The 22,078-nt window shown below is 44.7% G+C and overlaps 1 protein-coding gene across 8 annotated transcripts in view; it reads left to right on the forward strand.

The window, feature by feature from the left end:
* The window catches only part of BACH2 (BTB domain and CNC homolog 2), a 202,695-nt gene that overhangs the window by 46,410 nt on the left and 134,207 nt on the right, over window positions 1-22,078 (forward strand). For 6 of the 8 annotated variants that reach the window (XM_080389329.1, XM_080389328.1, XM_080389330.1 and 3 more), the window contains one exon: window positions 7,347-7,433. The exons of 1 other annotated variant lie outside the window; for it this stretch is intronic. The gene's annotated coding sequence lies outside the window, so the exon portion shown is untranslated. Of the gene's footprint in view, window positions 1-6,810; window positions 7,434-22,078 lie in introns of those variants that run through there. One more of the 8 variants, XM_080389331.1, reaches the window with a different exon arrangement.

Genomic DNA, 22,078 nt, shown 5'->3' on the forward strand with positions numbered 1-22,078 from the left:
TCCTCAAAAAGACTTGTAGCTGGGGATTTGGAAATCATACCCAGCAACCTTAACTGGTGGCTTGAAGGGCAGAGAAGTGCAGCTGGAACCAGTAGCTGAGGTACTCAATAAAAGCAGAAGGTGGTGTCCAGAGAAAATGCAGTTCATTCATTTGCATCCTTCCAGAGCAACAAGGAAGAAAGTGGGATATTTAATGGGCAAAGGATTATCTCCACAGTCCTGTGCAGGAATGAGCGACTTCAGTGCTGAGCTCGAGGCTGGCACAGGCAGAGCTTTCCTCCAAGAGCCTCAAGTTGGCAGTTCTGCTCCTCAGGCGGAGCCAGGCTGAAAGAGGGGGGCGGTATATGTGCACAAGGGAACATGAAAACAAAACAACAGGCATAAATACTATTCAGCTGGACTGTGAGCAAAATATCCTGTCACCTCGCAAGTCCTAGGTGAATCTCCAGAACCTCCTTTTATGATTGCAGACTTCACGTAGAAAAAGAATTGAGGCAGCGTTCAGTGAGGAAGTTGGTTTGGGTTGGATATGGTCTTGCGTTCACGCACCCTCACGCTGCACAGTCAAGGACAGCAGTGTCCGCTCTTGGCAGTATTTTGAACTCCAGAGTTTAGCACAAATCCATCAAAAAACTGTTGATCTCTGCAATGAGCTTCACCCAAGGGACAATAGGTGCATATTCTTGTTAATCAGAAATAGCATTTTCCCGCAGGGCTGCTTCCCCCACCCCACCACCTTTTTCTTTTTCTTTTCATGATGAAGGTTTTTTTTTTTTTTTTTCTTTTTTTTCCTTTTTTTTTCTCCAATAGAAAAACAAACAACCACCAGTCTCGTAACTACAAGATGAAACTTGGCTTTTCCAGACAGAGGTGTGAAGTCTCCGTATGTATTTGTAGAGTGCCTAGTACAGGGAGAGTACCAGCTGAGTCCCCTGGGAGCTGGAGTGAAAGCCTCTTTTGTTTATGTTTTTATATCCGAACACAAATTCTGAACAAAATTTTCTGAATTAAACTGACTCAAGACTTGCTACAAATGTATGAAAAAGTTCTGCTCTTTCATTTCTTGGGTTGAGTGTAGAACTTGGTAAAACCATGGATGTGCTCCAGCCCAAAATATTTTTTTTTCTTTAAAATAATCAGTTTTTCTTAAATAGGTGCAAGAATATATCTAACAAAACGAGTTCTGTTTTGAGGCTTTCACACATCGTACTGATGGGCTTGTCAAATTTATTTTCAGGAAAAGTGAGCAGGATTATACATGTGCACGAAAGCTGTGAATACTCCTGTTCCATTAGGCTTGTAATCTTTTGCAGGCACAGCAAGCCTGCTTACTACAGCACGGCCAGTTGGTTGCCGTCGGGAAGCTTTCACGGTGGACAAATGGTGTCCACACCAGTTTTTCCACCTTACTTTAAAACATCTGGTATATATCAGGGTCCTGTGCACCCTTTTTGACTCTTGGAGCTGTGAAATGAAAAAGCAACTTGTGTTCTTCTGTGATCAGCTCTCACATTCTCATATGGTGTCTGTGCGATCAGACACATCAAATTATACTTTGACTTGCTCCTACAGTTTGAGAAGTACCATCGGGTTTAGAGAAACCGCTCAGTAAAATCCTGCAGAGAGTGAGTGTGAGTTGAGGGGAAGCGGACATAAGAGGTAAGATGCCAGTGGTTATATGGTCTGCTCAGTGCAAGGCACAGGCAGAGTTCAAGCCACGATTGCTGCTATTAACCTTCACGGCATTTGCACAGAACAGGAGTTGGTGTTTTTTGCACAGGTAAAGTCGGTATTTCCCTTAACATAAGCAATCCTGTAGGAAGAGGCATACCAGACGATTAAAAAATAATAGGCAGCGTGAGTGCATGCAGAGAAAATCTGCTTTGATAGGGGAGTGTTTGTTTGCTGCAGGAGTTACGTAGCCCCTTGTGAGAGGAGAAACAAGGATTTGTAGAACTGTATTCATTTTAAATGTCTCTGAGCGCTTCGTGCTGTCCTGATAACAGGGGGAATTTTTTTTCTGGTGAGTTTTTTTTGAGACCTACAGTTTGGAACAGAAGGTGGATGGTACAACTCCATAATACCTTTTATGTGATATTCCCAACCATAACATTACTGAGAGCAAGTCTCCCTGCCCCATTTCCCTGCTGATTAAAAATTCAGTTCCTTATTTTTGAGTCCTCTGGAGGCGAAATTTCGAGAGGTCAAGGGTGGCTCTGTTGCAGCTTCTTTTCTGTCCTCAATTTCCTAGCCTTATGGCAGAGTGTTTTTCTCTGTAGTTACTTCTGCCATAGTGGTTGAAGACAGAAAATGTTTAGCTTAACCCTGGGGCAGCTCAAACCTTGTGCTGGATTAATTAGAAGAATTGTGCTATGCCCTCCACAGCTGCAGAGTGTTTGCGGGGGGGAGAAAAGGGAGGAGCACTGTGCACCGGGGGGGGGGGGGGGGGGTAGGAGGACTCATCCTGCCTGCCAGCATCCCCGCCGTCAGCGGGAGATCCCGGTGTGTGAGGAGAGCAGGTATCAGCTCCCAGATCTGCCACGCAGCTACCTGAGCTGAATTTTGCCTGCAGCACTCTGTTTGCAGGGGAGCTGTTCCACCACCAGAGTATTTTATTTTCTAAAGTTGTTTCAGTCCCCTTTTCCATCCTGGGGAAAAAAATAAAAGCCCTTTGGAAGAGGGGCTAGGTAATGAGGCGATGCGTTTCTCCTCCATGTTACGTACTTCGTACAAGTTAAAAGGCTTGTTCTGCCTTTCATCTTGTGGACTGTTTTCTGCAGATATTTCCTAACTTTTCCCATGACGTTTTCGCCTGGTTCTTCAGAAGGTTGTACGGACTGAAAGAGACTATTGTTTCCGCAAGAGCGCAAGCATGTGCACATCGGCTAATCTGGTTGGTACAGGATTTCAGGAGTGGGTGTTGGACTGAGGAACGGGATTGGGATGTGTGCAGCTATGAATTCTTGCTAACGGCATGCTCTCTTATGCTGTAAAAAATACTGCATTTCACTTTCTAGGTTCGCCGTTTGTTTTTCTCCAGAAGTTTAACTCCAGTACCATGAGACGTAAACAGGGAAATGGTGTACAGGAAGATTGCAAAAACTTTGGTTAGCAGAGATTGGAAAGCTGGTTCAGTTTTCAGTCCTGTGCCTGGATAGGTGTCAGCTACTTGATTGCACAGAGACTCAGAACACGTATTTTTCACAAATGTCTTAAGTTTAAAATTGATACTTCATTGTTTTTCTCACTTTCTCCTTCCCTACATTTGGATTTTCATTTTGAAGTACTGGATACACAAACAAATACTCTTTAGCCTGGCATTTAAGAGGCAGACTTTGGCAATCAAGATGCATTTGCCAGCTCTTGAGACACTGCAATCTGAACCTTGCATTTACAACAAACACTTTCTGCAAAGTAGTTTGCATGCAAGATATCACATGGTACGGATATGGTGTTTGTTTTTGGGGGGTTGTTTTTTTTTTTCAGTCAGATGGTATCAGCAGGGAGCAAAGAAACCACTCGTGGTTGTTTTTGTTTTACACCTAGGATCTTGTCAGATGCAACCTTGCCGCAGATTTTTTTTTCCCCTTTCAGGAGCATTACCTAGAAGATGATGCTGGGATAACTCCAGCTTCCTGGTGGTGACCCAGATCTCTGCTGGCGATGAGATCTCATCTCCACTGGGCACAGAGTGAGAACAGCAGTTGTGTTTTCAACTACTGATCCACGGGCATGTTCCCATACGGTGTTTCCAGGCTTGTCAGCAGCCTTGCAGCGCCTTGGCTATTGCTGCTGACGTGCCCGTGTCTGGCGGCAAAAGGCGGGGTTTTCTTCCATGCTCTGGTTTCATGTAGGTCTCATAAGAGGGTGTGAGGCAACTCCAGGATGTTTTTACATACTACTTTTATGTATGTGTGAGACAGCATAAAAATCCATGGAGTTTTTTTAGCAGCGACAACATTGTATAACTGATGATTCACCGTATCTCTGTTCTAATGCAGTTTCCTTGCTTGGTCAGGAGTAGTTTCTGTTTGTGAGTGACCCCTTGGAACTAAAAGATGCAGGCTGGGAAGGCTGAGGCTTGCTGGTAATTTAAGATCTGATGAGGATTGATACTGTGGTTTGTTGATGGATTTTGTCCGGCTGAGATGCTTTTTGATGCATGCACAGGAATTCCCAGGTGTTGATAAAAGCACTTGACCCTAGCCAATTTTTCCCCAAGAGGGTAGGGAAGGGAGATTGTGAAGTGAGAACGAGTTGGAGGTTTGTCTGGTTACTTTTCATCTGTGGGCTCTCTTATTTAGCAAAGTTTCACCCGGAGTCACGTGTGGTTTTAGCACCTCTGGACCAAACTGTGTTGGCTGTCCTTGAAGGGTTTTCCAATGCTTTCACGGGACACGGCATGGGTCAGCTACCTTGCTTCACAGACCACCTCACTGCTTGCCAAGTGGTGTTTCTGTAATTGCACCCCCTTTTCAGCAGCTCCTGGGCACGGTACAGAGCACTGGAAGCAGTCTGCAAAGCTGCCTTTTCCTATCCGAGACCCCTTTTGTATTAGACTGAGTCCTTGCTGCTATAGCCAGGAATATTTGAGGCGTGTTTTTGCTGACAGTTTTCTGCTCTGCACTCCTGTGAGGATTGGATGTAGGGCAGTTTGGAGGGTTCCTAGCAGTGGAACTCCCTATTTACAGTCAGCGAGTTCATTAGAGCCCTAAATTATTTACCTTAAAGAATTCAAGCCCTGAATTATTTACCTTTAAGGTCTGTCTTCCTGCATTGTGCATTTGGTTAACTGTAGACCTGTGCTCTGTTATATGCTCTGAATGTCTAAGGCAGTGTAGTATCTAGGGTGGTTCCAGCTATTTGCTGTTAATTTTAATTTTGTACACAAATATGTTACGGTATTATAACTGAGGTCAGAGTGCGGCTCAGTGAGGTATAAAAAGGATTTCTGTAGACCTAATTTTTAGTCTTGTGAATGCATGGACAGCTTCTGGTTACGTATCACACTCGCCTTTCTCTCTGCAAGTCCTCTGCCTTGTGCCAAGCCTCCAGCTGTATCTGCAAACCCTGGGCAAATGCCCTCTTCAGCGTTTTGGTTTTTCCCTGCTGTTCCATGTTTGACTCCACGCTTTTATTTATGGCATACTACTTCAAATCCTGCTGAAGAAGTTTGCCATTTCCTCACAGACTTACTCTGTTTATCAGCCTCAGGCTTGAGGGTTTGACAAAGAATTCGGGAAGCGTGGTCACTTCTTCATGGGAAGAGAGTTAAAGCAAGAGGACGAAAGATCTTAAGGATCTTACAGCCTTGCTGCTGAGATGTCTCCGTACGTCGTAGTATTTCATGTACTGGAAATACAATTCCCTTTTGCTGCGAGTGTTCATTAGTTTTGCTTGAGAGGAGCCAGGGTTTCAGGCTGGTTAGGAACTTGCCATTAATGGCCACTTGGGAAACGCCGGGTTTAAATGACTGGAGCGGCACTGCATCAGAGCTGCATGGCAGCTCTCCAAGGCACGGCTCATCTGCCTGAGCACTGAGAAGGGGTGGCAGGGAGTGGCGGGGTGGCTGCTATTTTCACTGCCAACACCTGTCAGAGTTGTCCTGTGCTGTTATCCCACAGCCCTGGTGCATGGTCAGTTACGTCCCCTGTGCTGAGCGCAGCAGGAGAGGGCAAGGAGAGCCGCTGTGGGCAGCGCTCGCCCACCACGTTCCCCTCCCTTTTTAGTGCTTCAGCTCATCAGTGTTCTGTCTTGCCAGTATAGCTTTGGTCCACCAAAGAAAAAAGACAGGAGGCAAACAAGCGGCAGACAGCGTCCACTGGCATCGCAGAGGCTTGAACATGATTCCTTGGCAGTGCTGCAGCTGCACAGCCACCGTGAGCCCTCTGTTCCTAACCAGGTTGTCACTCTCTCCCCATCCTACCTCCAATTTTCTCTCCCAGTTAAGTGAAGTTTCTTGGTTTGACCTATTTTTTCCTGCTGTGCCCTGGCCCAGCTCTTGGCTGCTCTGTGTTGAGTGTGGATGGCTCCAGGCTGCCAGGGCTGTGGCAGGGAGACCACCTGGAGCAGGGGAGAGGGCTGATCCCTGTCCTTGCTTGGGAGGTGGCCCTGCCCGGTCAGGAGCAGATGCCAGAGGCAAAGGCCAACTCTCTTCCTCGGCCCTGGACTAGACCGTGCTCTTTGCTTTTTTGTGTCACCTGGCTAGTCCTAGGTTTAATATCTCGGTTCCAGTGGTTGCCAGAATTTGTTGAGTCTTTCCAGCCACTTCTTTGGGAATAGCTCAAATCAGACCCCTGCAACCAAAACCTTGCAAGAAGAACTTTCTGGCAGACATCCGTGTCAACGATGGACAGAGTATGCCAAATGCCTGAGCCCTGAAATCACAGGATGGGTATCACAGCTGTATCTTGCACCCCAAGCAGTGTAGTTGTGTTTAATTCATATGCCCTTGTGGAGGTAGGCATGGGATCACATACAGATGGTTGAGTTGCATCTTCTTAAGTGAAAGGGTTTGCTTTGTTTGCTTTCAGAGAGGGCAGTGAAAATACTGACATTAACGGCATTTCCAGTACTGAAAATCTGGTGTCATTTTTTCTTTACTTATGATGTGTCTTCTGGCCACTCAGGGAGGCTGGTGGATTTTTTTGAGGTTTTATCTTCAGCTGGGTTTCTACCATGTGGGCTTTTTTCTCCTTATTTTAAGTGTGGAAATTTCTTATATGAAGTGTACATCTTGGTTCGTTGGTGTATTGGCAGGAGAATTCGACACTGAAGCATAAAGCTACTAATATGTGAGGTGAGGAGTAAACACAGACACCAAAAGATCCTTTCAAGAATTTTAAGCAGAGTCACTACTTAAATAATGCTGTAGGAACAAAGTTCAGGGAAATTGTACGATTAAGTAATTTACCGTCAATGTAATTTTGCAAGTATTATTTTTACATTGCTGCTGCGGTTATTAGTGGCATGTATTTACTGTCAAAACTGAAAGAAACTTAAGCAGCTCTCTTTTCCCCTGTATTTCTGCTTTGGCACTGGTCCCAGCGCTGCCAGGCAGGATGCCCTGGGGAGAAGACAGAGGATGCAGGCGCAGGAGACCTGTGTTCCTCTGCACAGCCCTACAAGTGATGCACTGTGGTACCTTGGCTGCCCCTTTAAGTTGTTCTCTTTCACTTCTATTTGGTCAATAAGCAGTTTTGGGGAAAAAACTTTTTCTTGTTTAATACCTTTATGACACATGGCAGAAAACAAAAGACCTAAATATTTGCCTGGAAAGTAATGCAAATAATAGATGATTGTGTGCAGTTAATCAATTTTTTTCTTTTGTGTTGTTTTTCACACAGAGCGATGAAGCAAGAGAGAAGTTTTTAAAAACAGAAAAATGTGATTGCATAAACATCATTGTTGGCAGGAGGACTTGGTGGATTCAGGTAATAATGTGACACCACTTTTTATTATGCTTTAAAAACTGTCTAGGTTTCAGGCTGACAGTGGCCTTTTGTAAGGGATTGAGGGGTAGAGGAAAGTGACACAGTATAACAAGACCCAGTGGCTGGCTGTTAAATTAATTCAGAGCAGGCGAGAGAGTGTGAATGCTCCCACAGCACGGACGATTGCTGCATAGGGCAACACGGCTGGGGCTGCGGTAGCTTCCTTCCTTAAGTCAAGCTATTGAATCCGAGGCTGTGTTTTGGGATTTTTTTTTTTATGTTTGAGTGTGGTTTTTTGAGCTTTTGTTTATTTGGGTTTTTTTTTTTTTTTTTTTGGTTTTGGGTTTGTTGGTTTTTTTACCCTAAGAGATTCTCTAATTCAACCTCTTACAGCTGCGTCAGTGCAGGTAGGGAAGCTCCATGCCGGTTCTATGGAAGAAGGTCAAATGATCAGCTGTCCCTTCAGACTCCACAACTCTGAATCTATGAATATTTCCCTTGAACTACCCCTTTTAAAAGATTTCTGGATCAGAGCAGATAGATCATTATCTGCTAAAAGACCCAGACCTAGACCTTTATTGCTTTAGAGGACTACTGCTAGTTGTGTTCTGTGTGTGAATGAAGACAGTTTGTTGTTGCATGGTTGTAGGAAACCTAATGTGTGATGTTTAAGCATGCTACTAATATGTTTGCAACAATCTTTTCTTAAAATAATGGACTTTACATGTTTAGATCCTGTTTTGTAGGAAATGTAAGTTGCTAGCTAAAATAAATCTCTTATGTTTTTAATAATTTTAATTATTTCCCCCACTGGGGGGGGGGGGGGGGGGGGGGGGGGGATGGGGAGTTTGCAGTGTTAATTGCACTCCACATTTGTAATTGAGGCTATATCCTACTCTCAAACTTCTTAGGCAATCCCAGTGAAGTCATCAGGCTTTTCACAGGCGTACAGGTTTTCCCCGCTTGTATATGATTCCAGGATAATGGCCTACAGCGCGTTTTTTCATGTACTGATTTCTCAGACGTACGAGGAGATTCAAAAAACATGCACCCTTTTCAACATAGCCTCTTGCTTTCCAGCACCAGCTGGAGAGGTTCTGCAGGATTTTATCAAGAAGCAGATCAGCAGAGCTAGTTGCCTTAGACTGAGCTGTTTTTAACTAGCGAATCCTTTGCATTTTCTTTGTTGGGTGCTAGGTGGGAAAAATGCAATTGTGGCTTTGCCTTGCTATAGTCATGACCAAGAAGGATGTTTAAATAGCGTATGAATGGGTGTGGATTTGATATTTCCTAGAGCCAGCTTCTTTTTAGTATTAAATTGCATACTCCAGGAAGATAGTTGCTGTATCAACATTGGTGTAATGACACATTATTAAAAAATCAATATCCAGTCATAGAAACGAGTCCTGGTGTAAGCAGTTGGGTGCTTACAGCTGCGATTTGTATGTATTTGCAAATGTAATGGGCTTTTTTCCTTGTAGCACTGGTAACTTGGATAAACACTGTATGTGTGACTCATTGCAGAGTATAAACTTATTTTAAAGGAGCAAGTGTGGGATTTGTAGAATATCCTATTGCTTGCATCCCTGAATATTTGCATTAGGTCATGATTAATCTTAAATTGGCCAACCTGAGAGGAAAATTACTGCTGATCTCCCATAGGTGATTTCAGAAATAAACAGAAGGATGGAAGTGCTTTACAAACATAAATAGTAGTTAAAATTTATAAAATCATAAAGCAAACATATGGTACAAGCTCTTCTAAAATATAACACTTGAAAGCTTTTTTTATAGTTTCACAAAGAGCTTGTTTAGTTATCACAGGAAAAGTAAATATTTTCATTCCTTTTTCTTCACCTCTCTCTCATTCCATTCCTCTTTCTTTTTCTCTTTTCTCCTTTTTTGTCTCTTTTCTTTTTTCCCCAGAATGTTCTTAATTTGGTGGGATGGGGAAACAGCACCCGATGTGCCTAGAAAGCCCTACTTGGGAGCCGGCGATAACAGTGCCAATTGTCCTCCTGTTGTTAGGTTCATTCTTGATGTCCTTCTGCAGTGTTGGGATGGAGTTGATGTAATCCAAACTGAACGCTCCCTGTGCGCATGTGTGCGTGAGTGAGATGCGATGGGAACTGCAGCAGTTCCTGCACTGGTCAAGAACACGCCTGTTTTTTAACGTGGTACCCCAAGCATCGGTGATGAGGGCTGTGATCCCTCTGTGTGTGTGTGTGCACGTGCACAAGCTCATGGGGTGCAGCACAACACAGAATCCCCGCTCTTCTACCACATCCTTGGTGGGGCAGCCACGGTCCCCAGCTCTTTGAGCATCATGGTGAGGAGGCGAGGCTGCTGCTGAAAGGGGGTGAAGGAGGAAGACGGGAGTGGAGGAGTGGGGGGCCGGGTGGGGAGGGAGAGCCGGGGAGGAAGACACGGCTCCAGAGGGAAATACTCTGTGCTTTGCAGTTGCTTGTGTGGATAGAAACCAGATGGTGCGCTGGAACACCCGCTCGCTTGGGCGGCAGCGGAGCCAAACATATGGTTAATGGTTAGGAGAAAGAGCTTTGCGAGCCAGGGCTTTGCTGACTGCCTCGCATTACAGATTGTTGCAGTGTGTCATTACATTGCCAAACTAAGTGCTTAATACCCGCTGCGGGCGCTGGGCAGGCATTTGCAGGGAGGATGCTGAGGCTCCCTGGGCAGGGCGGGAGGCTGACATCACGTGCGTCCCCCCGCCACACCCCCCATGCCCCCTTTCCTCACTGGAAACGCCATAAATCTCCCCTTTTACAAACTCAAACCTACAGCAGGCAGTTTTCCCATTCTGCAAGTCTTTAATCCATTTATTTCCAACAGCGTATGGTTGGGTTTGCCCTTTTTTTGTGCCTTTTTCTTTTTGGTCCCTGAGCAGCCAAGTTCACCTAGGCTGCAGCACCGCACTTACATGCCCGGCATCTGAAGTTCCTGCTCTGGGATCTTTGGGCGACACCAGGCCCATGTTATCTAAGGAACTGCTGAGCTCATTCATCTCCTTTTCACGGCCCGCTTCCTTTTATTTTTAGCCAAATCCGTCAGGCCTGACAGGCGGGTAATTTGAGCCAGAGAAAGGGCAAAGCTCCAGGTCCTTTCCACAAAGCAATTCTTCTCCTCCCTCCTGGGAAGGCTCCAAACTTGGCCTGCTCCAGGCAGATGGATTTGTTGAGTCATGTGAGATCATTTACACAAAAACACAGCGAGGCAGTGAAAAGGAAAAAAAAAAAAAAAAAAAAAAAAAGGAAAGAAAAAAGAAAAAAAGGTGGGGGGAAGGGGTGGGAGAGCGTGCGCTGCCGGGGCTGCTGCAAGCGTAGGAAATGTGCTGTGAGGCAGCTAGACAGAGGAATGCAGCAGATTCATTCTTGTATAAGGTAATGTCTCGTTTATAGTACAGGGTGGAGCCAGCACGGAGGAGAAATCACTCAAAAACAGATTACGCATTTAAAAAATTCTCCTTAAAATAAATAATAATAAAAAAACCCCAACAAGCAACCAACCAACAAGCAAGCTGCACACACAGGCGCGCAACAAAGACGGCGTTGTTGACAGCACCGGATTACAGTAGCGGTAAACTCCGGGCTGGGAGGTTGCTGGAAAATGAGTTTGCTCCGTGATGCAACCAGAGTTTGCTTTGTCTGGCCGCCAGCGCAAGCAGGGCGGTGGGGACGGGGAGCCTGGCGGGCGCAGCGCGCACTTTGCTCTGTCCAGGGATGGCTTCGGGCGGTGGGGAGGGATGGAGGGAGCGATGCAGGATGCCAAGCGGGCAGGCTGTGCTGGGGCGTCATTCACAGCAAAAATGGGTGGGTGTGTGGTGGGGTGTGTGCATGGAGAGGGCAGGGGAGAGCCTCTTCTTGTTTTGGTTTTGAACTGGTTGTGGCATGATTTTCATTACATCAGGCAGTAAATTGCATTTATTCAGTTGAATGTTGATTTTGTTACTGTTTGCAACCTAAGCTAACCCCCAGCGTGTTGGGTTTGTTTTCTTTAAGTGGGTGGTAAGAGAGAACATCAAACTTGGGGCTTTTCAGATCTTGATGCATCCAGGAGAATTAGGTTGGGTTAATTTATGCAGTGTTCTAACAAGATGTGTTCAAACCTTTAAATAGACGTGGACTGTATTTAAATATTGTTAATGTAACTTCCAGTTACTCCAGATTTCTTAGCAAGGCAGCATCTGAATACTAGTGTTTTGTCCCGATGATTAAAAATCAGAGCAGGGGCAGAAACTGGAACTGAAAATTGGTGGAGAATATGTGCAATCAAACAAGTCTGAGGCAAAGCATTTAATTAAATTCTCAGCTGCCGTTAAGGAACTCATGGGAGCATGTAAATGTGGGTTTGTATTTTAACTTGACCCTTTCCCCCGCTGAGCGGCATCTTCTCCAGACTCCACAGCGGTGTCCGCTGAGGTGCTTTCAAAGGTTTGGCTGGAGCCTGCCTCCCTGTGCTTGACCTTGTCTTCCCTTTTTTTTTTTTTTTTTTTTTTTTTTTTTCCTTCTCCCGCTTCTTTTTTACACTTTTGTCTGAAAGCTGGCTAGCCTTCCCAGCCCACTTGCCCTGCCGGGCTGTGTCGCTGAGCACGTTCGGCATGGGGAGAACCTTCACTTCTTGTGCTTGAGAGTTTTCTCACTTGGTGGAAATCTTTTGTCTTCTCTCTCTCTTGATCAGGCCACCCCTCGTTAATTATGTTGAAGGAGCACTTGGCAGCACCCCGCGTCCCGGCTGGGGTCCCACGCTGCACAGACCCACATGGCGTCCTGGCCCCTCAGCTTACAGCTGCTGTCCGGGGCGAGGATCAGCAGAGGGATAAAGTATAAGGATGAGAAATACAGCCAGGTTTGGGACCTGGATTGTGCAATAAGCGGCGGCTGTAGCATGGCAGCTTTTCACAAGGAATGGCTGTAGATTGCGCTAAGGTCCTCGGAAAGGTCCCAGAGAAGGACAGCGTTGTTATTTATACTGTTTACATAGTTACTGTAAGTTTCTTTCCCCTCTTCCCCAAAATACCTAATTATCCTACATTTTCTGTTGCTGTGAGCAACATTTCCCGTAGTTACCCAGAGCGGCAATTCCAGTTAAATTCTCACTTTATAAAGCTAATCTCCCAGCAGTGGCTGTGGGATTTCCAAAAGAAAAAAGACATTTATGTGTGAGGAGCCAAAGTTTTAAGATTTTTGTCTTAGTGGACAATTCCGCATAACTCCTCTGTTAACTGTTTGCATTCGTTATCAGTTGAGAGCTCAATAGCTTCATCTCTATTTATGACATTTAGAAGACTTGTAGTTTTTTTAATTACCCTGCAGAGTGCCACACTCCCCAATATCTCCTTTTTCTGCTGTGAAGGTGCCGCATGTGTTGATTTTTGCATCTTTGTGTTGGACAACCAGCCTGACTAGACAGATTTCAGGAACTGTTCATGACCTGACTATCGGGAAAATCAGCTTTACTCTTCCTTCCCCTCCTGTCACGGCTGCTCAACTTCCTCCCCTTCTTCTAAAAGTGTGTTCTCTGTAAGATGCTATCAGCCCTGTAATTCTTTATCTTGCTTCTCCTATCATTTCCATTCTTCTGCTCCTACTGCCTCTTCCTCTAGCTTATGATTAGACCAGAATTTTTTCTGCTGCTGGCATCTTCCCTCCTCGTATGTACTGTGACGCTGCCTCCTTTGGGATCTGAGGAAGGATGAGTTTGGATTTCTTACATAGTGGGTCATGTCCCGCGCTTAGCTTCAGTTTGGACAGGTAGAGGGTATCATCTATGGTAATTTTTCTTCCATTGCTGCCTTAAGCAACCAAGTCTCTTCTCCACCTCGGTTGGAGGATGAGCAGGAGGTCCTCAGGCTCCTCCACTGCGGACCTCCTGCTGAGGTTGCTCAACCTCCTGCTGAGGCTGCTCTTTTCAAAGCAATGCAACCCGTAGCCAGGGGTTTGATTGCTTTCCTCCAGGTGTGAGATTACTATATTTCCTTCCAAAGACCTTATTCTGTACCCTAATTGTATAACGTTTCTCAATCTGAAGTTGTGCCAAGGAGAGATGCTCTGGGAGCGAGGTAACCTTCTATGTTTGAGCTAAAATTATCCTACTTGACAGGATCAGATAGCAATTCCCTCCCACAGAAAACTTGGGAAAAATTTATAATTCTCTGTGGTGATATCTAAGGTGAGTGGGGTGGTGACCTCCCTGTATTGCAAATGTTCAGTTATGGGACTTATGAAAGAACCTCAAAATAAATAAATCTCTAGCCTGACAGCTTCCCCTTACAGAAAATCGCAGAAGTTATGGTGTAGTGGTGGCAATTTCCTCTTCTTCATGTGTGCAGCTACAGGGTATCCCAGAGGAGAGGCAAGATTTGTTCTAAACAGATTAATCTAAATTTCCATGGAGATTTTTAAGGCATTAAATCTGTGTAAATTTTTCTCATCCAGCAATGAACTAGTGCAGCGGTGAAGCGCAGGACTGTTTGTAATGTACTTGGAAACCTAGCCGTTTTCTAGCTGTGGCCAGATCCCATTAACTGTGATTTCCCTGCTTCCTTTTTCCTCCTTCTGGAGGAGCCTTCTGGATAGCGGCTTCTCTTAACAGCTTGTTTGGAGAATCTGCTCTGAAAATCTCCCAGCCGCTCCGTTCCACTCCACTCAAAGCAAGGTTGGAGCAGTTTATCACCTCCTCATCGATGACTTCCATTTCTGCTAGAAAGTCTCCGTTGGCCATAGACCGAACAAGTTTTAATCTCTTTCCCTTCCGTTTGGTCGAGCGCAGAGGTAGAAGTCCTTTTGGAGATTAAACTTGGCCTGTTGGTTAAGCGAGACATCAACCCAGACAGCACAGCATGTATAAAATATGCTTCTTTAATTCCCTTGGAGCATCCTTAAGAATCCTTGAGAGTTATCTGAGGGTTTCTAGCAAGGATGTGTGAGCACTCTCTGACGCTGCCCTTACAGTAGCAGCTTTTTCAAGTTTGTGTTAAAAAGCTTCATATTGTTTTAAGGCTCTGTTCACTCCATTAGCTTTTCACTGATAGTTCCTGTAGCATTACTAACGGCTAATGTGAACCTTTCAGTTTTAGCCTTGATTCTGTTATAAATTAAATTGGTGTCAGCAAAAGCTGCTTCTGATCACATGGTGTAAAAAGATTGATTTTTTTTTTTTAACCTGTTTGCAGCATTTGTGCAATTAATGGGAACAAACTGTTGCTCCTTGATAAATTTATTCATGTTTAAAAGATATTTGGGAACCATATTTGGCTTTAAGTTGATGCATCACAGCTCTTCGAGGCATTTTGGTGCCTAAATAGCTGGGATTAGACACTCTGATTACTCATGCCAGTTATTTTCCTGTGTCCATACTGAACTGTGTGTTACGCAAATATTTTTTAGTTATAGGCTTGTCAGATTTGTTTAAGGAAGAGAGATGTCCTTATTTTTCAGAGGTGTTTATCTGTGAGTGAGTGGAATTACATTAATGTTTTTTTCTCAGCTGATCAAATTCTAAGTGCTAAGATGAAAGGTCCACTATTACTTGCAAAAGTAAGACTTGCTTTTAGAGGAGTAGAGTAATTCATCTTCTGTTTCCGCTTCTCTAATTGCAGCCTGTAAAGACCCTAAAGAGTCGTGCTAGTCAACGATTTCCTTACTGCAACCAGTGAAAAATCAGATTTAAAATGCATTTAACTGATGTTCAGTTCCACATTTGATACCTCTTGATTACTATGGTAACAGCATAAATAAATACACATGATAGCTTACTTGATCATGCAAGTATTGAATGTCTTTCTCCTTCATCAGAATACTTTTTTATCAAAGATACCTGCTGTTACAATGCCTCAAGTTGTTGATTAGGTAAAGGGAATGCCATACATGGGAAAATAAACCAGCACCCGCAAGGTAGCTACTTAATAGGAAATAATGAGATTTCTTTTAGCAACTTCAGCTTGTTGTTTTCTGTTTGAATGCCTTCTCAAAATTAATAATAAAATACTAAAAAATAAACTTATCATGCCTTCTGGGAGGATGGCATAAATAATTAACATGGGATATCTGTTTACTCGTTTTTTGGTTCATTGCTTATTGGCTTCCATGTAGTACCATGAACAGGTTAGAAGCGCCTGCGGTGGGCTTAAACTGTGCCGGACCTGCTCAGAGCTGTTGCTGCCCTTCTTGATGCCATTCACTGTGATTAACTGTGTCTGGGTGGACGGCAGAACCCAGATGGTTATGACAAAATAATTTTCTTCTCCTTGGATGTGCTGCTTGAGCACAAGCATCGGTGAATCCCCTTCTGCAGCCAGTGACTCTGGAGGCAGCAGGACCACATGCTGCTCCTGGGGAGGGCATCTTGCATGGGTGGCACTGCGCTGCCGAGGGTATACGTGGCACGGCCAGCCTCGCTCAGCTGTGCTTTTGGAGAGCAAGAGGTTTAAAGGACAAGGGTAAACCACGGTCTGAAGCAGACTCTTGCGTCTGGCGGGTCTGTTCTTGGGTGACACTCATTTGGTTACACAGCTCAAGTGCAGCAAGAGTTTCACCCCTGCCCACGGGCTGACAGTCACACACCCGATGAGAAGTTATTTTTCTGCTGGGTTTTGCCCCATGTGAGTGTTGTCATCGGAAATAACAGCAAATAAAGGGACAGAGGGTTATGGGGCATCATGGCCTGTTCACCATTTAAAATAAATCTTCTGTGATTAATTCTCTGTGGGGCAAAGGAAGAGAGGAGTTCACGCCCTAAACTCTGGAGAATTTTTAGTATTTAATGCCAGTTTTAACCCTGAAGCATCAGTGAGTTAAGCAGAGCTCGAAGTACTGCCTTTAGCCTTCATCAGGAAAGAGTGGATAGCATTGCTGGAGGAGTTGTGGCAGCAGGGAGCTCCCACGTGCACGCAGTGGTACTTCTAGAAGAACTGAAGGTTGGTATTTCCAAAAAGAAGTGGAGACACGTGCGAGTTTGTGACGTATATTTTGATTTTCAGTACAGTAGGTGGCAGGAGAGACAAAGCGACAGCTTGGCTGAAGTAGCTGTTTGTCCATGTGCTGCAATAACAAATGAAGGCCGTACCACGTCTACACCCAATACCCTGCAAAAAAAGTGGCATTGTACTGCCAGATGTTCTTCTGAGATCTGTCATCTGTTGTGATAAACGTGAGGACGTAAGATGGGAACGTTAGGCACGTGTTGCAATGCCTGTTAAATGCCGCACTGTGCCTTGCATTTCTATGATGTCTTCTGGTAGGCGTCAGGGACTGAGGGTTTCATGGCAGACTAAGCCAGGCCCAGTTAACGGCTGTTCATCCTCTTTCTCTCCCCACGGTGTCGTTGGCCAGGACTTCCCGCCCATTCCCTCTTGCTCCCGCGTTGGTGCTTGTGAAGCCATGGTACCATGAGCTGCTTGATGGGTTAATCCAGCCAACAACTAACTAAACTAAAGACGTGGTTGGATTTTGTGCAGCTCAGCAGAACCATCTCACCTCATGCTGGTGGAACTAGAGCTGAGGCAAATGAGCGAGTGATAGGAAAAAGGGACTGGTGGCTTCAGGCTGCAGTAGAGCTGCACCCTTGATCTACCACCCCTGCCAAACAGGATGGAAGACTGACTTCTTCAGTGGATGGTGAAGTAGATGCTGGAGGCTTTTTTAAGCCAGCATTGGATATTCTTGGACTTCTGATCTGCAGTCAGATAAAGTAACCCTAAGAGCCTGAAAACCACATCCTTTCTAGGCCTATGAGAGTCTTTCCTAATGGACTCGCAAACCAAACAATTAGAGGTGTTTTCCCTTCTGTCTCTTGGACATGTCTCCTTTTTAAAGGTGAAAGGTATGTTCCTTGTCTCACTTCACTTAAGATGAACAGATTGTTTCTGTTCTTATTTATGGGAGATTTGGCCTCCCATTGCATGCAAGGACAAAGTCTGCTATGGTCTATGTGTAACATGAGCAAAGTCAATGAGGTTGCCTTTGTAAAACAGAGAAGGTGATTTGGCTCAGGGTTTGTAACAGGAGAAAGGAAGCACTTTTGCCCATTGATTTATAGGGAATTAGTGTATACCTAAAATAGGCCCACCCATTTGCTGTGCTTTTTTCCAAGGGTTGTTCTCCAAAGGACTTTTGGTCATGATGAAAACAGCTTCATTGTGTACGCCTGCCGGAGGGCATTGCATTTGCCTTAGAGCCAAAAAGAGCAGACAGTATTTGACTCACACTTGTCAGAGGAATCTTTACTTTATGTACCAGCTTCCAATGATGATTTTAGTCCTCCTTTCATCTGTACTTGGACATAAACTTTGAATTCTGGCATATCAAAACATGCAGTTGTATGATGGCCTGAATTCTGTGTATTCATTTGATGTGAAGCCCTGTTGAGCAACTCCTTTTCATTATATTCTTTTCCTGTGCCCACTGGTTTCGTAAGTTTTTTGTCAGCATTTTTTCAATACAAAAAAATTCAATTAATGTTGTTTTTGTCATTGGAGATGACTGAGAATTGAACTGGTGTTGAAGTTGTGAAAGTGTTGGTGTGATGTAGTGGCAAGGGCAAGACATCAGTTTAGGTACTTGCTCAGCTGTCTTTGCTGGAGAACCTGACTGCCCCATAGGTAGAACCCGAGTGCTTCTGGGCATCTCAAAGCAGATGAAATATCACCCTTGTACTGATGAGAAATGGAGGCAGGAACATGGTCATTTATTGAAGGTCATGGAGGAAACCTGGAAGGTTGGGATCTAGGTCTCTTCTACCCTACCCCAGGAAGCTGAGTCCTGTGATTTCTAGTGTGATGAAGTTTACTTCCTCTCCCCTGAGAAACATGAGCCTCTTCCCATTGGAAATATATCTGCTCTTATCACAGGAGGCATGGGCACACATTTACAGGTTGGGAACAGAGTTCAGGACTCGTTGCCACGAAAACCAGCATGTTTAGAGTAGCCAGCTATAGCTGTGGTGGGCGATATTAAAAGGGGAAACGGTCTGAGGGGCACAGACAACACTTGGTAGCTGATCTGTTGTTGCTTTACATACAACTCAGAAAGTTTAGTAGCTGGACCAGAGGAGGGACCTGGGCACACAGCAGGTACGTCAGGTATGGAGGCACTTGGGTATACAGCTTTTGGGCTGCTCCGTCCTTGCATCGATGGGCTGCAAGGGCAGGTCCTTTCTCAAAGAAATGCCATTTGTAAAGAATGGGACCTTGCTAGCCAAATTTTCCTTAAACAGGCTGGTATCTTGCAGATACTGATGTGTTGATATAAATTGTATGGCTGCAAACAGTTAATTGTTTCTGTAACCAGTGGAGTGCTTGGCTTGGTGAAGAGGATCAGGAAGGAGTTCCTGTGATTTTTTTTAAAGCAGTAGCTGTGTAAGCCTAATTATGAAAAACGTGCCAAGTTGAAATACTCCTTTTTTAAAATGAATTTCCATAAGCAGCTCATAGGCAGGTTCATGCCATGCTGGAAGAAGTCTGACTGCACTTTAATGTAGACACCTGGATTGGTGATCAGGAAAAGATTGTTTAACAACTGGAATTTAAATACCGGTACAGCTTCATTGTAGTAATTTCCCCAAAGGCACATTGGTAATTCTGCTAAACAGAGAGTTTAATAGACTTTAATAATGTGTACTTTGGAGACCCTATACACAAAGGAATAATGCATAAAACATTCATTACGGTAAACTGCTACCTTTGCATGTAACAAGGAATATGTGGAAACAAAACTGGTGCACTGTGTGTGACAGCACATCATTGGGGGTTAGTGGACAAAAGTCGTTATCTCCTCGTTACCTGTCACTTCACCTGTTGTGATCAACGTTGTAGCCCATATTGTTTTACTGAACAGTGAATGAGTTATCCTAGGCAGGCATTATTTTCTGAGAAGTCCTTCGCGGGCAGGAGGGCCATGTTGGTTCACAGGGCTTTGTTTTTCTCTGATGTGCCCATTGAGTGTCAAAAGACGAGATATCTGATAGGAAACACAGAATAACCCCATTTAAAAAAATAATTAAAATAAATAAAGAACATAATAACAACAAAGCAACCTTAGCAAGCGTCTCTAAGCGAGTTTAGCATTGAATTTTGATGTTATTTCTCTGTGCTGCTGCTGAGGGCCCTGCTGGAGAACAGGCGAGAAGGAAGAAGGAGCAGATGCTTTTGGTAGAACAGTAGGGCATTTATCTCTTTTAATGAGGTAACATCATTAGTGCTGACAAAGTGCTGCAAATCAATACATGTAATGGACTGCTGCTGTCTTTCAGTAGTGCACAGGCTGTTGTACCTCTGAGCACTCGAATCTGCTGAATCACGGGTCAGGCTTTATCTCCTGTCTGATGCCAGTTTGGTTGTGTTTTTTCTTGGTGTTTGTTTTTTCTTTCTTTTTCTAAACCATTTTTGTTTTCCCCCCCTTCCTATCTTTGCCTTTGATCTCCAAGAACTGCAGCACACCTCCAGGATATCTGTTGGGGCGGGCACAAGCATAGTGTTTTTATGAGCAGCGGAGTGCATTGAAATACTGCATACATCTACTGTGGTGCAAGGACCTTCTCTTTATTTGGAAAGAGTGAGGTTGTGAAGGGCTATTTGAGCCTGATTCCTTCTGCCTAAAATGGCTGCAGGTTTTGTTTTGGGTGGCTTCCCCCCCACCCCATCACCCCCCCTTTGCCCTCTGCCTGCTTCCTGTAGAGCAGTGGTATAATGTCAGGCACACTAATCATGTCAGCCAGTGGCACTGATGACCCTGACATTCAGGAACAAAGAGCTGGAGAAGAAAGGAGAGAGTGAGGTGGCTGCGGTGCTGGACAAGGAGCAGCGGCGGGTGGGGGGAAATCTGCGGGTCAAAGCATTTCTCTGTGCAGAATCCATTGGTGTAAAAATCGTATGCGCAGTTGTACGCGAGGTGAGCAAGGGGAGAAACGAGATGGATGTCAATGGAGATCTGGCCCTTATTCCTCACTTCTTGGACGGTAAACATGACAGCACGTGGCTATAATAGTATGAAAACAACAAAAAAAACCAGCAAAATAAATCTAAATTTGAAAAAGCCTGGAGGTTTTAATAATATCTTTGTTAAAAATCACTTGGTTCCCCCAGAACTTCTGTCAAAGCCATGCCATCCTCTGCCAGAAACAGGTAACATAGCCGAAACGTTTGAGGTACGCTGTTTATGGGAGGGCCTGGGTTTGACACTCAGGCATCTGTGCTGATTCCAGGAAAAGAGCCTGTCGGTAAAAAAGATTCATCTGAATAGATCACGCACGTCAGAAAAGAAGTGGTTCCTCTTTCTTTTTTTATCTGCATGCCCCTCCCATCCTGGGCTTCCCAACACCTGCCTGTGGTGAAAGAATATAAACAGAATTGCAAGATTCCTCAGCATTAACCATTGCCTGACAGCTCCAGCTAAGCACTGCGAGGTCACTCAGTTTTTCCTCTTTGTTTTTGTTTCTCACTCCCCGCCACACACCCAGTGAGCCTGTGCAGCATCCCTGGGTGGTACCATCCCTGGTGGAAGACCTGCTGGTGTTTCACCCCTGCCGTGGTGTGATAGTCAGTCACGTTTGCTGCAGTTGATGTGAGCTCAGAGCTGGGGTCTCTCATTGCCCACCCTTCTCGTGTTACCCTCAGAACAAGCGGAGGACACAACTGAGAGCCAAACAGGGTCACAGCTGGGGGGGACATGTATTAATATGCACTGAGGTATTGTCCAGGAGTAACACTGCTGAGTGTAGGTTTGGGTTGAGACTATGTAAGGCTCCATTAATACTTGTTACTTTTGTTAAATTTAATTGGTGTTCCCACTGGAGAGATCAGAGGGGTATGCTTCGAGCAACACCCAGGGTACAGTCGGCATTCTTCAGTGCTAAAGTGAAAGCATCGTTCCTGTAAAACAATTTCACTAGCTGCTTTTTAACCTCCTCATGTTCTTGACCATCTTGAACTGGCAGAAAGTAATGGCCAACAGATGTAGAAAAGGTTTGGGAAAGCTCTAAAGACCTTTTTTTGGTCATGTGCCCGCACCTCGACACACACCCAGAACATCCCTTTTATAAATCAACATTTCTACATCACATGCAAAGCTTTTCTGTGCTATCTCATTTCATCAGTGAAACCAAAGTTCATTTACCTTCCTTCCAAGGTTGGGATTACAAAAACCTTACACACATCTCACCCTCCTCTCTCGTTGCAGGCAGTCCAGTCCAATAAATAAATACTTGGCCAAGTTTTACTGCCCTTTACCCGTTCAACTAAAACAAATGCCTTCTGCTTTGTTAAAGGCAAGTCATGCCTACTTGTGTTGTTCCAGCCAGCACAGTTTCTCAACCCGCTTGGCCTCCAAGGGGCTGATTCCTTTTTAGTGAAACAGTTGACAGGCTGAAACAGTTACCAAATCTTTCTGCGATAGACATATGAAAAGAAAATAATGTAGTCGTGGGCTCTTAAGGAGAGGAAATAGCTGGTCATACCCTTTCCCAAGACTACGAATGACCCACCTTTGCTCTCCTTTCCTTAGTAAAACTGGGGTGAAAGTGTTGTGGTGGAGGGCAGAGGCACAGGGGATGGAAGGGTTTGAGAAGTAGAGAGCTGCTAATACTAAAGGCTCCCAGATTAAGATTTTCTACTGTGGTGGTTTTTTTTCTCATGG

Source organism: Falco punctatus (assembly GCF_963210335.1).
Source record: "Falco punctatus genome assembly, chromosome: 5".
Lineage (NCBI taxonomy): Eukaryota > Metazoa > Chordata > Aves > Falconiformes > Falconidae > Falco > Falco punctatus.